Raw genomic sequence first — 14,264 nt, 5'->3', positions numbered from 1 at the left:
TCGGGAGGCTGAGGCAGGACAATCGCTTGAATCCGGGAGGCAGAGGTTGTAGTGAGTCGAGATCACACCATTGCACTCTAGATTAGACAACAAGAGCGAAACTCCGTCTCAAAAAAAAAAAAAAAAAAAAAAAGAAAAAGAGGTGAAGATGAGTTTGTCAGATTTGCAAAATAACCAGAAGGTCAGTGTTCTTGGAGCAAACTGAGTGAGCAGGAGGGTGGGGAAAGATGAAGTACAAAGGCTGAATTTTACCTGGGATGATAAAATAATCTTACACAAGCCTAAACGTATATACTTTCACATAAATTTATGTACCTATGAAATTGGAGTTGCTCTGGGCTCAAACGGCATCCTTGCCCAAACCCCTGCTGTTTTCTGAAGCATTCCTAAGGAAACTTAGAGTGTGGGAGAGAGAAACAGCTGGAAGTCCTTAACCTAGTCCAACCCTTTTATTTTACAGTTAGGGAAACCTAAGCTGAGAGAGGAGATGGAAACCTGGTTGTAGGAGTGAGTGGGGAAGGGTTCACGGTCATTCTGGTAGGTAGGAGTAGGGCCAGAGCAAGGAGTCCTGGTTTGTGAACCACCAGCTGGCCGTCTAGGAGTTTACAGACCAGCAGTGCAGTGTAGACAAAGGGCATATCTTCCTTTGCCCAAGGACATTGGCTCTGGAGCAATAACCCAGCAATGGGGGCTTTGGGGTGTCCCTCTTAATCCGGTAGCTCAGCCCATTCGGATACGCCAGCTGGAAAGAGAGGGAGGGATAAGTCAACTGAGTACCTCTCTCTAACAGCTCAATCCCTCCCCTTCAGGGTTAAGATCGCGGATGCAGTGGTTAGCATCTCTGCTTCCTCTAGCCGGCTGTGTCATTGAACCTGTGTGATCAGACGCAAACCAGATCAGTATGACTTCAAAGCTTCATTTTTGAGATGGAGTCTTGCTCCCTCGTCCGGGCTGGAGTGCAGTGGTGCAATCTCGGATCACTGCAACCTCCGCCTCCCGGGTTCAAGCAATTCTCTTGTCTCAGTCTCCCGAGCAGCTGGGACCACAGGCGCCTGCCAGCACGCCCGGCTAATTTTTGTATTTTTAGTAAAGACTGGGTTTCACCTTGTTGGTCAAGCTGGTCTCGAACTCCTGACCTCAGGTGATCCACCCGCCTCTGCCTCCTAAAGTGCTGGGATTACAGGCGTGAGCCACCGCGCACGGCTAAAGCTTCAGTTCTTAACCATCAGGCGACAGCGCGTAGTCTGGTAGCAACTGGAAAAGTCCTGCTGAGATTTAGCCTCCCATACACACAGAGTCCCACCCCGGACAGGCTGTATCAACTCCCCACGGCCATATGCCCCCTGCTGTTTGCGTCCAATGAGGCGGGACCTATAGACTATCCACCGACTCATCTGGAGTGATTCCGCTGGGCGCCAATACAAGGACCACTGTCTCCAAACAGCAGCCACCCACCCCTCTCTCTTGGTTTCCTTCCTTTGAGTGGTGCAAAGGCTTAAGGGTGTAACCTCAGAATGGGGCCCTGACTCAGCTGTGGGCGAGCTCGTAGAGTATCTTAATTCCTGCTTCATTTCTTTCCATTTTGCAGTTGGGCAAACTGCGGCTCAGAAAGACAAATAACTTCTCCGGAGCGAAAAAGCTGCTTAGAATGTATCCAAAACTCCGCACGGTAAGGACTGAGGACGGTCAAAAGACCACCAAGAGTTAAAACCATGAAGCTGCGGAGTACCGCGGAGGCTAGAGAGACCCGGCGCCCCTCCTTCCAACCTACGCCCCTCCTTTTAACTTCCGGGCGGGGAATGACTTCCGGTTCCCGCGCGGCGCTCCAAAGCTCGGGTAGTGGTGGTCTCCCTTTCCAGGAGTCATTTGTGGGAGTTAGGGTATTATCCTGATCTTCCCTCGTCACCCGCTCCCCTGTCCTCCGAGGTGGCAGCTGCGTAGGTGAACGTTCCCCCGTCCCCTTCCTTCTTCCTACCCCGCGTACGCTTGCTCGCGGCCACAGTGGCTGCCTGCCCCAGGAGTGGGGAGTCCCTGCCTTTGGGGTAGGGAAATGATTGAAATGTGGGACCTGCTGGCTTCTCGGGCTGACTTGGACCTCACTGCAGCTCTGGAGGTGGACCTCGTCCTGGAACCCTAGAAGCCCATTTCCGCACTCGGGCTAGGCCTTCGGAGCCGCGGCAGCATAGTGGGAGGAGTCGGGCTCAGCTCCCCCCACCACAACCGGGATTATTTTTATCGGTTGAGTCATCGCACTACCTTTCATCCTTGTGGCTTTGGGCAAGTCCCCTCCCTCCGAGCCTCACTTCGTTATCTGTGAATGGAAATAACAGTGTCTACCCCATGGGCTATCGGGAGGATCAGTTGTGAGGGAATGCAGTGTGGGGTGTCTGGGCGGCAGAATTCCAAAAATAGTAGCAGCGGTTGATGTCACTGGAGGTTCTTGGGGCAGTAATTTATCAAGAGTTTATGATCCTGAACTAAGGATCATACGGAGGAGGATCTATGTATAACGTTCGGCACAATGTTAGATAGGAAGTAAGGGCGCAGTGCACTGGAGTTATTTTTTCTTTTTTTGAGACGGAGTCTCGCTCTGATGCCCAGGCCGGAGTTGCAGTGCCGCGATGTTGCCTCACTGCAACCTTCTCCGCCACATGGGTTCAAGTGATTCTCCTGCCTCAGCCCCTCGAGTAACTGGGATTACAGTCGCATGTCACCACGCCTGGCTAATGTTTTCCATTTTTAGTAGAGACGGTTTCACCATGTCGGCCAGCCTGGTGTTGAACTCCTGATCTCAAGTGATCCACCCGCCTCGGCCTTCCAAAGTGCTGGAATTACAAGCATGAGCCACTGTGCCTGGCCTGGAGTTATTTTTTTGTCACTGGGTTTTTGAGCAAAGAAAAGGAGTTATTAACTGGTGAGGATAAGTTTGTGTTTGGTAAGTCGTCTTCTGAAGCTGATAGGATTTATAAGCCGGGTAAATTGTGGTGCTGGTTCATCTTTGAGAGCCAGCCTTAAGAATTGGCCCACTGACTGCCGGGCGTGGTGGCTCACGTCTGTAATCCCAGCACTTTGGGAGGCCGAGGCGGGTGGATCACCCGAAGTCGGGAGTTCGAGACCAGCCTGGTCAACATGGTGAAACCCCGTCTCTACTAAAAACATAAAAATTAGCCAGGTGTGGTGGTGGGTGCCTGTAATCCCAGCTACTCGGGAGGCTGAGGCAGAGAATTGCTTGAACCCAGAAGGCGGAAAGGTTGCAGTGAACCAAGATCACACTACTGCGCTCCAGCCTGGGCGACAGAGTGAGACTGTCTCAAAAAAAAAAAAAAAAAAAGAAAAAGGCCCACTGACAGTCTGTTCCTAGAAACCTGGGTTGTAAAGACGTTGGGTGCTGGGAGCTAGAAGAAGTAATAAAAGGGTGTTTTCCTAAATGGGTTAGGGGTTTTCACTCAGAAAGGTTTTTGGGCAGGAGGGGAAAGCCTGAGAAGTTTTCTTCCTCATGAGTTGTTATAAAAGTAATACACGTGTAGTTAGAAAACAATGCAGAAAGATGTAAAATGAAAAGTGTTTCCCCCTTCTACTGTTTCTGCCCTTCAGAAGTAAATACAATTAATTTCTTTGATAACTTTCTATTATTTGGATATATCAGGTTTTATTTGCCTGTATGTATGTATTTTTAATTTCCTAAGATGGGGGGGTCATACTATACATCGGTCGGGACCTTAGTCATGTTGTGATATGGACAGCTTTCTTACCAGTACTCATAAGCCTGCTTCGTTTTTTACATGGCGGCACCACTGAGTGGTTGACTGTACTGCAATCATTTCCATGTTGATGGTCACTTAGGTCGTTCCCAAGATTTTGCTTTCCCACAATGTTTCATCCAACCTTTCTTGGATGAAATATTTTAGTCCAAGTCACCCCTAAGTGATTCTGCTTTTCCCTACTCACCACCCTAGGTTAGTAACAGCTTACTTTGGGGGATGAGCACACCTTATTAACTGAGCAAAAACCAAGATAATATGAGAAGAACTGGTGTACTCCTAAGAATATCCAAGCTGCTGGGTCTAGAATCAATTAAAGTCTCCTAAGAAATGGGTCAGGGAACCTTTAGAGAAGGGATGACTAGGTGCTGGGTGCACGGCAGCAGCTAGTCAGCATTAGTGATTGTTGGCTTCTGTCAATTGTTGCCCAGGAAACGGATTTGAGAGATTCTCTGAGGTAGGAGGGATTTTAAATGTCAACTCTCCTGCTATGTATTATATGTCTGGAAGGGATTAGTTCTTTGAGGGAAGAAAGTATTAAAGAAAACAATGGGCCGGGCACGGTGGCTCACACCTGTAATCCCAGCACTTTGGGAGGCCGAGGCAAGGCGGGCGGATCATGAGATCAGGAGATCGAGACCATCCTGGCTAACATGGTGAAACCTCATTTCTACTAAAAATACAAAAAAAATTAGCTGGGCCTGGTGGCACGCACCGTAGTCCCAGCTACTTAGGAGGCTGAGGCAGGAGAATTGCTTGAACCTGGGAGGCAGAGGTTGCAGTGAGCCACTGCACTCCAGCCTGGGCAACAGAGCAAGACTCCATCTCAAAAAAAAAAAAGAAAATGAGCGCCTCTGCCCGGCCTCCCCGTCTGGGAGGTGAGGAGTGCCTCTGCCCGGCCGCCACCCCGTCTGGGAGGAAGTGAGGAGCACCTCTGCCCGGCCACCCCGTCTGGGAGATGAGGAGCACCTCTGCCCGGCCGCCCTGTCTGGGAGTTGAGGAGCGCCTCTGCCTGGCCGCCACCCCGTCTGGGAGGAAGTGAGGAGCGCCTCTGCCTGGCGGCCCCATCTGGGAAGTGAGGAGCGCCTCTGCCCGGCCGCCACCCCGTCTGGGAAGCGAGGAGCGCCTCTGCCTGGCCGCCCCGTCTGGGAGGTGAGGAGCGCCTCTGCCCGGCCGCCCATCGTCTGGGAGGTGAGGAGCGCCTCTGCCCAGCCGCCCCGTCTGGGAGGTGAGGAGCGCCTCTGCCCAGCCGCCACCCCGTCTGGGAGGAAGTGAGGAGCGCCTCTGCCCGGCCGCCACCCTGTCTGGGAGGAAGTGAGGAGCGCCTCTGTCCGGCCGCCCCGTCTGGGAAGTGAGGAGCGCCTCTGCCCGGCCGCCCCGTCAGGGAGGTGAGGGGGACCTCTGCCCGGCCGCCCCGTCTGGGATGTGAGGAGCGCCTCTGCCCAGCCGCCCCGTCTGGGAGGTGAGGAGCGTCTCTGCCCGGCCGCCCCGTCTGGGAGGTGAGGAGCGCCTCTGCCCAGCCGCCCCGTCTGGGATGTGAGGAGCGCCTCTGCCCGGCCGCCACCCCATCTGGGAGGAAGTGAGGAGTGCCTCTGCCCGGCCGCCCCGTCTGGGGGGTGAGGAGCGCCTCTGCCCGGCCGCCCCGTCTGGGAGATGAGGAGGACCTCTGCCCGGCCGCCCCGTCTAGGATGTGAGGAGCGCCTCTGCCCGGCCACCCCGTCTGGGAGGTGAGGAACGCCTCTGTGCGGCCGCCCCGTCTGGGAAGTGAGGAGCGCCTCTGCCCGGCCGCCACCCCGTCTGGGAGGAAGTGAGGAGTGCCTCTGCCCGGCCGCCCTGTCTGGGAAGTGAGGAGCGCCTCTGCCCGGCCGCCCTTTCTGGGAGGTGAGGAGTGCCTCTGCCTGGCTGCCACCCTGTCTGGGAGGAAGTGAGGAGCGCCTCTGCCCAGCCGCCTCGTCTGGGAGGTGAGGAGCGTCTCTGCCCGGCCGCCCCGTCTGGGAGGTGAGGAGCGCCTCTGCCCAGCCGCCCCGTCTGGGAGGTGAGGAGCGCCTCTGCCCGGCCGCCCTGTCTGGGAGGTGAGGAGCGCCTCTGCCCGGCCGCCCTGTCTGGGAGGTGTACCCAACAGCTCCGAAGAGACAGCGACCATCGGGAGTGGGCCATGGCGGTTTTGTTGAAAAGAAGGGGGGGATGTGTGGGAAAAAGAAAGGAGAGATCAGATTGTTGCTGTGTCTGTGTAGAAAGAGGTGGGCGTAGGAGACTCCAGTTTGTTCTGACTAGGAGAAATTCTTCTGCCTTGGGATGCTGTTGATCTATGGCCTTTCCCCCAGCCCCTTGCTCTCTGAAACGTGCTGTGTCAACTCAGGGTTAAATGGATTAAGGGCGGTGCAAGATTGCTTTGTTAAACAGATGCTTGAAGGCAGCATGCTCTTTAAGAGTCATCACCACTCCCTAATCTCAAGTACCCAGGGACACAAACACTGCAGAAGGCCGCAGGGACCTCTGCCTAGGAAAACCAGAGACCTTTGTTCATGTGTTTATCTCCTGACCTTCTCTCCACTATCATCCTATGACCCTGCCATATCCCCCTCTCGAGAAACACCCAAGAATCATCAATAAATACTTCATAAAAAAAAAAAAAAGAAAACTAGTAAAGAGGAAAAGGTCCAATATTTGGAAAAACAGCAGGTTTAGAGGAAGTACGTAGAATCTAAGAACAAATGATGTTTATTTTGTTAGACTCGCATGTAATTATTTTGTACTTCCCTGATTTTGCTTTATCTTTGTTAATGCTATAATTAAAAACACATTTGGGTAAATAAATAAATAAATAAATAAAAGAAAATGATGATCCTTGAAAAGTGACTGCGTCATGGGGCTGTACCCTAATGTGAGAATTAATTTAGTCATTTCTGTTATTTGAACTCTCTGTCTCTTGTTTTAAAGTTAATTAACATAGGATGTGTTTTCCTATAAATAACTCTGAACTGGGGCCCTAGCCCAAATGAAGCAAACACTTTTTTTCTGGCATTTTACAGGTATTTAATTTGCCCCCCCCCCCCCCAACGACTATAGCTGGTTTGATAATCCTGGAGCTCTCAAATATCCAAAGGGTTGGAAGTGTACTCTGTTAGGATTTTGACAAGTCTCACATACTGATCAGAGGTGCTTCATTCTTGATCTTAATCTGGGTTCTTTTTTTTTTTGGAGGCGAGGACTCTGTTGCCCAGGCTGGAGTGCAGTGGCATGATCACGGCTCACTGCAGCCTCTACCTCCCAGGCTCAGGTGGTTCTCCTACCTCAGCCTCCCTAGTAGCTGGGACTACAGGCATGTGCCACCACACCCAGATAATTTTTTTTTTTTTTGTATTTTTTGTAGAGATAGGGTTTTGCCATGTTACCCCCTTCGAGGCCGGTCTCAAATTCCTGGGCTCAAGTGATCCACCTTTTTTTTTTTTTTTTTTTTTTTGAGATGGAGTTTTGTTCTTGTTGTCCAGGCTGGAGTACAGTGGCACGATCTCAGCTCACAGCAACCTCTGCCTCCTGGGTTCAAGCCATTCTCCTGCCTCAGCCTCCCGAGTAGCTGGGATTACAGGCATGTGCCACCATCCTCAGCTAATTTTTGTAATTTTAGTAGAGACGGGGTTTCTCCATGTTGGTCAGGCTGGTCTCGAACTCCTGACCTCAGGTGATCCACCCACCTTGGCCTCCCAAAGTGCTGGGATTACAGGCGTGAGCCACAGAGCCCGGCCATAATTTTTGTATTTTTAGTAGAGATGGGGTTTCACTATATTGGCCAGGCTGGTCTTGAACTCCTGACCTCAGTTGATCCGCCCACCTTGGCCTCCCAAAGTGCTGGGATTACAGGCATGAGCTACCTTGCCTGGCTTTCTTTTTCTTTTTTTTAAGAGCTCTTGCTGTGTTGCTCAGGCTGGAGTGCAGTGGCTATTCACAGGTGCAATCATAGTGCACTGCTCCTTTGAAGTACTTGTTAATGTTTGCTATTCTTTAATCATGATGAAAGAGATGGAGGGAGGTAGAAAGTCAGTAGATTAGATATAAATGAACTGACCTTATTCTCCTCTTTTAGCTCTTCTTCATAAATTGCTTTGTAGACACAGCAAATGTTATATAAAAATGGTTGGAGGGGCCAGGCCTGGTGGCTCATGCCTGTAATCCCAGCACTTTGGGAGGCCGATGGCGGCAGATTACGAGGTCAGGAGTTCGAGACCAGCCTGATCAACCTGGTGAAAGCCTATCTCTACTAAAAATACAAAATATAGCTGGAGGTGGTGGCACGTGTCTGTAATCCCAGCCACTCAGGAGGCTGAGGCAGGAGAATTGCTTGAACCTGGGAGGCGGAGGTTGCGGTGAGCCGAAATCATGCCATTGCACTCCAGCCTGAACAACAGGGCAAGACACTGTCTCCAAAAAAGAAAAAAAAAATGGTTGGAGGAAGCAAACACCCATGATTTTAAAGCCCTCTTCCAAGCAAATCATGTGCATATGCAATTCTTGTTTCAACGTAAGGTAAAATACTTCATAGTGAGAGACAAAATGAATGCACGATTCTCTAGCAAGGCCAGTATTCTTCAATCGGCTTTGAGAACCTACATTTCTTATTTTGGTAAACCACTGTCATGTTTTCTCAATTGTGTTAATTGATCTACCAAGAAGAAGACAAAAATAGAGTTTCTAGTAGCTTTATTAAGAAACCCTGTTAAGATTGGAAGGCTGATGGAACCTGGGTCTGGACCAGATCCATGAGATCAGAGTGGTTTAACAGCTTTTATGGTCTGTTTTTGCTGATTCTTACTTTTCTCTTTGTGCCTAGAAGTCTGAAACGTTTTTTCTTAGAGTTCCAGAATTGAGACTGAAGTGTACCCAGAGACACAAAGAAATACAGAAGTCCAGAATGATCAAATGATATCACTACCCAATGAAATGATGGACTGAGGAGCCAGAAGTTGTCCTACTACCTGCTTTCCAGGTCCAGGTTCCACGAGAGCCTTCTGGGCTCCCACCAGAGAGCCTCAGTGAACACTCTGTTGAAGATTTTAAGACCATGCTAGAAAGCCTCCTGGCAGAGATTCAGGAAGTTCTGCTATGAGGATGCAGCTGGCCCCAGGGATGTCCTCAGGCATCTCTAGGACCTTGCTGGACGGTGGCTGAGACCTGATATCCACACAAAGGAGCAGACTGTGGAAATGCTGGTGCAGGAGCGATTCCAGGCTGTCCTGCCCGAGGAGCTCAGAGCTCAACCACACAGATGTGAGCCTGGAATCAGAATCACTGGCTAAGTGTTGCTGCTTGCTTCTTGCTCAGCCTACATATGAGAAGTCAACCAAGCGTTCTCTTGGATGCAAGATCCAGCTGCACCCGTGGGAAATCTGAACTTCCACTTTCTTTGAGCTTGTCTTTGGTTGTAATAAGAATCCATCAAAACCCATGTCTGGATCTCTCTCTGGCTGAGGCAGCTTTATTTCCTACAGAAAGAGTTTCTCTGTCCTCCTGTTAGGACAATCAGCCTGCTGCTTTGGGCTTTTCCAAGAGCCTATTTTTCGTCTGCTGGATGCCTCTTTTTTTTTTTTTTTTTTTGCACTTTGTGACATGCTTTAATATATTGTTTTTATGTATCCAAAGAGGTAATCAACTTTAACTTTCAGAATTCATGAATCTTGGTTTGGTGGCATGAATGAAAGCTTATGTAACCCCACTAGTAACTCATTTGGGGTGCCCTTGAAATATTAAAGTTTGGTCCTCAATAAATATGTCCTGTGGTGATTAATCAGGTTAGCGCTTAGTAGTCAGCAATTGGAGACAGGTGAGATAATTATCAGGTGTAGATGAGAGCTAGCGATAAGAACTATGGCTGTGGTGTTTGTTGTGCTGGGAAATAGGAACAGTCCTGGCCTTTATATTCAAAGTCAAGATTTAGATTGGACAGAACTGAGAAAGGGGTCAAACTGTCATAAGAGGTAAGTAACCTGTCCACAGAGCTGTTTGATTGGCTGTTTCACCATGTCTGTCACCTTTGTTCTATAGCTTGCCTTTCTGCAAGAGAACTTACTGTAAAGCTCCCCAACGCTACTGTGTTTTGCTTTTTCCGCAACAGAGGTCATCCTTGTTTTTCTGTGTGTGGAGACCTGTTCTGTTTCTGACAGCTGACATAGAGCAGTAGCTGTGTCTGTGACAGGCAGGGTAAACAGCAGCAGCCTTCCCAGCACAACCCAGTTCGGAGGAACCTGTCTGCCTCTGTGGCCTGGCTCTGGGACTTGTAGCTCTGCTCCTTCTCTAACAAACTTGGTGCTACTTCAGAAACAGCTTTTGGTATAGGGAGTGGTCAGCTGCATGCTGGAACTCTCGATTCTGCTGGGGTTTGTTGAGTACTTCCTGTGCCTCTGTGACTGTTCTAGAATGGAAATGTAAAACTCACTTTTAAGGAAGTGTGTCATTTTTGAAGAGAGGAAAAAGCATTAAAAATACATTGTTAGAAATGTCGGAGTAAAACCAGCCTTGCTTTTGGTATCTTGTTTTGAAATAGCACCAAGATAAAATATTTTTTATTTTTTAAAAAATTACAGGCCGGGTGCAGTGGCTTACGCCTGTAATCCCAGCACTTTGGGAGGCCGAGGCGGGCGGATCACGATGTGAGGAGATCGAGACCATCCTGGCTAACACGGTGAAACCCCGTCTCTACTAAAAATACAAAAAAATTAGTCGGGCGCCTGTAGTCTCAGCTACTCAGGAGGCTGAGCCAGGAGAATGGTGTGAACCTGGGAGGCAGAGCTTGCAGTCAGCCGAGATCGCACCACAGCACTCCAGCCTGGGTGACAGAGCAAGACTCCGTCTTTAAAAAAAAAAAAAAAAAAAAAAAATTATAAGCAGAGGAGAGAGGACAGTCAAGGTGGAGAAGTGACATTTTAATGGAATTTTGGAAGAGAAGTAGATCATTGGACAGAAGGCAAAAGCATGGGAATGCAATGGTATATAGTGTTCCGGGAACAGTAACCATAAGATGAGTTAATTATGCTTTCTAGTAACTGTAAGGTAAGCTTTTCTTTTCTTTTTTTGAGACGAAGTTTCATACTGTCACCTGGGCTGGAGTGCAAAGGCATGATCTCGGCTCACTGCAACCTCTGCCTCCAAGGTTCACGTGATTCTCCTGCCTCAGCCTCCCAAGTAGCTGGGATTACAGGCATCCACCACCACACCTGGCTAATTTTTTGTATTTTTAGTAGAGACGGGATGTTGGCAAGACTGGTCTCAAACTCTGACCTCATGATCTGCCTGCTTTGGCCTCCCAAAGCTTATACGTGTGAACCACCGTGCCCGGCCACTGTAAGGTAAGGTTTTCTATCCTTAATTTGAATAGTAAAATGTAACATTGGCAAAGGAGTTAGTATCACTGATAGGATTATAGTATTTTGAAACATTCTGAAGGTATTTCCTTTAGTCTGCAGGGATCCGGAACTCCTGGCGTTCAGGAATTTCCTGGCCTCCATCAGTTTCTCAGCTGCTTCAGTGATCTAAGATTTGGTCTGCAAGTAAAGGACCTGGCTTTACAGGTGGACTCACAGATTTTATGACACAACAGCTGAAGTTTCTTTCTTTCTTTTCCTTTTTTTTTTTTGAGACAGAGTCTTGCTCTGTTGCCCAGGCTGTAGTGCAGTGGCACCATCTTGGCTCACTGCAACCTCTGCCTCCCAGGTTCAAGCGATTCTCCTGCCTCAGCCTCCTGAGTAGCTGGGATTACAGGCACACGCCACTACGCCTGGCTAATTTTTGTATTTTTAGTAGAGACAGGATTTCCCCATGTTGGCCAGGCTGGTCTCGAACTCCTGACCTCAAGTGATCATCCCACCTCGGCCTCCCAAAGTGCTAGGATTACAGGCGTGAGCCACCACGCCTGGCCTCTTTTCTTTTTTTTTGAGATGGAGTTTTGCTTTTGTCACCCAGGCTGGAGTGCAATGGCACGATCTCAACTCACTGCAACCTCTGCCTCCTGGTTCAAGCGATTCTCCTGCCTCAGCTTCCGAAGCAGCTGGGATTACAGGCGTGCCACCACGCCCAGTGAATTTGTATTTTTAGTAGAGACAAGATTTCACCATATTGGCCAGGATGGTCTTGAACTCCTGACCTCAGGTGATCCACCTGCGTTGGCCTCCCAAAGTACTGGGATTACAGGCATGAGCCACTGAGGCCGGCCTTTTTTTTTTTTTTTTTTTTTTGAGACTGGGTCTCTCTCAGTCACTGAAGCTGGAGTTGAGTGGTAGGATCACGGCTCACTGCAGCCTTGACCTCCTGGGCTCAGGCGATCTTCCTACCTCAGCCTCACAAGTAGCTAGGACTACAGGTATGTGCTACCACACCCAGCTAATTTTTAATTTTTTTTGTAGAGACAGGGCCTTGCTATGTTGCCCAGACTGTTTTCGAACTCCTGTGCTCAAATGATCCTCCTACCTCAGCCTCCCAAAGTGCTGGGATTATAGGCATGAGCCACCACGCCTGGTCAGCTGAGGTTTCTTGAATTGAGTGACCCTAGTACAGAATTCCTCAGCCTTGGCACTGTTGACATTTTGGGCCAGATAACTGTTGTGGGGCGTGCCCTGTGCATTGGAGGATGTTTAGCAGCATCCCTGACCTCTACCTGCCAGATGCCAGTAGCATCTGTCTGGATGTGACAACCAAAAATGATTCCAGACACTGTCAAATGTCCTGGGGGTGGGGGTGAGGGTGTGTGCAAAATTGCCCCTGGTCGAGAACCACTGATTATGTAGGAGAGTTCATCATGGCCATTTGCGGGGATCATGGAGCTCAGCCCTCCAATCCCTGGCCTCAGGCTTAACGTTGAACTGAGAATGCTGTAGGAAGAGTGGGATATATAATAAATTAGTCTTGAAATCCCCATTATATGGCTGGGCGTGGTGGCTCATGCTTGTCATCCCAGCACTTTGGGAGGCCAAGGTGGGTGGATCACTTCAGGTCAGGAGTTCCAGACCAGCCTGGCCAACATGGTGAAACCCCGTCTCTACTAAAAGTAAAAAAATTAGCTAGGCATTGTGGCGCATTCCTGTAGTCTCAGCTACTTGGGAGGCTAAGGCACGAGAATCGCTTGAACCTGGGAGGTGGAGGTTGCAGTGAGCAGAGATCACGCCACTGCACTCCTGCTTAAGTGACAGCGAGACTACATCTCAAAAAAAACCAAAAAATTCCTATTATGTGCTTGAGTACATACCACCTACTTTGGCAAATCTTAAAAAGCTCTTGGCTGGGCGCAGTGGCTCATGCCTGTAATCCCAGTACTTTTGGAGGCCGAGGCGGGCGGATCACCAGAGGTTGGGATTTCGAGGCCAGCCTGACCAACATGGAGAAACCTTGTCTCTACTAAAAATACAACATTAGCCGGGCATGGTGGCACATGCCTGTAATGCCAGCTACTCGGGAGGCTGAGGCAAGAGAATTGCTTGAACTCGGGAGGCGGAGGTTGCAGTGAGCTTTGATTGCACCATTGCACTCCAGCCTGGGCAACAAGAGCGCGACTCCATCTCAAGAAAAAAAAAAAAAAGAAGCTCTTTGGTGTGAAGACTAAATACTACACCTCCCAATCGTCAACCTGTAGAACATTTAGTTGGGATGGTTTACTGTGTGCCAAAGTCTCTACTGATGCATCTATGATTCATTGAATCCTAACAATCATGTGAGGTAAATAGTAAATCTACCTATTTTACAGAGGAGAAGTCTGAGGTCCAGCAGTTAAGCAATATGGCTAATAAGTGTGGAGCTAGGATCTGAGCCTTAGATGTCTGTCCAAGGCATGGACCTTCATCCCTCATGTATGGAAATGTTTGTTTAACATTTCTTGAGAATGTCCTGTATGCACAGTGTTTCTTCTTTTGCTATTTATTTATTTATTTTGGAGACAGTCTTGCTGTGTCTCCCAGGCTGGGGTATAGTGGTGTGATCTCGGCTCAATACAACCTCCGCCTCCTGGGTTTAAGCGATTCTCCTGCCTCAGCCTCCTGAGTAGCTGGGACTATGGGCACCTGCCACCATGCCTGGCTAATTTTTGTATTTTTAGTAGAGGCGGGGTTTCACCATATTGGCCAGGTTGGTCTCGAACTCCTGACCTTGTGATCCGCCCACCTCGGCCTCCCAAAGTGCTGGGATTACAGGCATGAACCACTGTGCTTGGCCCTTCTTTTGCTTTTTAAAAATCTCTGTTTTACAGTTTAAAATAACATTTCTTAGATTCATTTGATACAGAAAACGTATGAAAAAAAATGGTTCATAATCTCACTGCCCAGGTAATTCCTATTGACTTTTTTTTTTAAGAGCCTGGGTCTCATTCTTAGCTGGGACTACAAGTGTGAGCCACCACACCTGTTCTGCAAGTATTTCTTTTACCTTTAAAAAATGTCAGTAGAGGCCAGGCGCAGGGGCTCACGCCTGTAATCCCAGCACTTTGGGAGGCCAAGGCAGGCGCATCACGAGGTCAGGAGATCGAGA

General features: G+C 49.3%; 2 long non-coding RNA genes across 4 annotated transcripts; one reads left to right on the top strand and one right to left on the bottom strand.

The window, feature by feature from the left end:
• Positions 1–292: 292 nt before the first annotated feature.
• On the bottom strand, positions 293–2,340 carry LOC129012365 (uncharacterized). Its single transcript, XR_008493604.1, has 3 exons — positions 2,257–2,340; positions 1,105–1,265; positions 293–742 (listed from the first exon to the last, which is right to left on the bottom strand). It is a non-coding gene; the product is annotated as an uncharacterized LOC129012365 (long non-coding RNA).
• A 50-nt stretch (positions 2,341–2,390) lies between these two features.
• Positions 2,391–9,524, top strand: LOC134738870 (uncharacterized). Of its 3 annotated transcripts, none has more exons than XR_010125047.1 (2): positions 2,391–5,722; positions 8,590–9,524. It is a non-coding gene; the product is annotated as an uncharacterized LOC134738870 (long non-coding RNA). The 3 variants fall into 3 exon arrangements; XR_010125046.1 differs by having other exon boundaries at positions 2,391–5,796; XR_010125045.1 differs by having other exon boundaries at positions 2,391–5,833.
• Positions 9,525–14,264: the final 4,740 nt, after the last annotated feature.

Source organism: Pongo pygmaeus, chromosome 1 (assembly GCF_028885625.2).
Source record: "Pongo pygmaeus isolate AG05252 chromosome 1, NHGRI_mPonPyg2-v2.0_pri, whole genome shotgun sequence".
In the NCBI taxonomy this organism is placed as follows: Eukaryota; Metazoa; Chordata; class Mammalia; order Primates; family Hominidae; genus Pongo; species Pongo pygmaeus.
This window is presented reverse-complemented; position numbering and strand designations above follow the sequence as displayed.